This window comes from Camelina sativa, chromosome 7 (assembly GCF_000633955.1).
Source record: "Camelina sativa cultivar DH55 chromosome 7, Cs, whole genome shotgun sequence".
In the NCBI taxonomy this organism is placed as follows: Eukaryota; Viridiplantae; Streptophyta; class Magnoliopsida; order Brassicales; family Brassicaceae; genus Camelina; species Camelina sativa.
This window is the reverse complement of record NC_025691.1, coordinates 32,935,205-32,936,424: the sequence shown is the minus strand read 5'-3', so window position 1 is coordinate 32,936,424 and position 1,220 is coordinate 32,935,205. Positions and strand designations below refer to the sequence as shown.

Genomic DNA, 1,220 nt, shown 5'->3' with positions numbered 1-1,220 from the left:
CGTCTGGACCAGTTGAATTAGATTGATCCCGTAGGTGAGCCAACAAATTTATTGGTTTGATCATTGAAATTCACGGTCGGTTATCAAAACGAAAAACCCTAAACCAAAGAGAATCGTCTTCTCTGCATTTCTTCACTTTTCTCGGAATCGCATCTTCTTCTTCTTCTTCTTCTTCTTCTTCTTCAATCACTCTCTCCTGGTTCGATTTTTTTCAGGTATGAAGTTCATTTTTTGTGAATATGGGTTTTATCTTGAGATCATTGGTTTTACGAAATTTTGTGTCTTTGTCTTTGAATAGTTCTTATCTGAGATTTTACCTTCTTATTTCTCTTTGACTTCTGAGCTGTCTGTACATATCTAAAGCTAGGGTTCTTTACGAAACTGTGGTCGGTTTGATCTGTCTTTTTTATCCGACCTTGTGATCCGTCTATAATTGAATCGCGTTCTTTAAAATCAGCTCTCAACTTTAGGATCCAGTTCTACTAATTATTCTGTAAAATTTACGGAATGGTCTCCACCTGTAGGATCTGCAACTCAAGTTTTGATCTTAGAATCTCTACCCACTCTTATTCATGTGTACTTCGCCACTGCATTGTTTAATTATATATATGTGGTGATCTTACAAAAAAAACTGTGTTTTGCATAACCGATGAATAGTAATTGTCCTGTGATGATCAGTCCAGTATCTGAAGTTAAGCTATACTATTCATAAAGCTTTTGTTTATAGATTTGCACACTCTTAATGGCTGCTCTGTTTCTTTAGACATAGATATTTAGCACTCATATCTTCTATGATCAATCCTGTTTCTGAACTTATTGTACGCAATTCGTTTGCCTTTTTGTTCATAGATTTACTCTAATGGCTATGTTTCCTTCAGATACGGGGGTGAAATATCATCATCTCCCAACAATGTCCATCAGGAGGCCTCAAATCCCGCGGCTTCTTCTTCAAAACGTCTCTTGTATGAGAAACGCCGCCGCGGTTCCTGTAACCGTCTCCACTCTCTTCTTCTCGCCTCTTCCTCAAGCCAGGCTTGTTTTCCCGCCATCTTCAACCACGTAAGCCTCTCTTAGTCAGAGCCTTCTCCGCTTCCACCCCGGCCACTCAGACCTCCGATTCCTCTGGTAGGTATTCCAGTTCACGCTCTCGTACCTTTTTCAAAAATTCTTCATTGCTTTCGAATGTGTCTGATTCGTTCTGTTTTTTTTTTTTTTTTTTT

At 38.8% G+C, this 1,220-nt stretch overlaps 1 pseudogene; it reads left to right on the top strand.

Moving 5' to 3' along the window:
- The window catches only part of LOC104703955, a 3,703-nt pseudogene continuing 2,709 nt past the window's right edge, over positions 227-1,220 (top strand).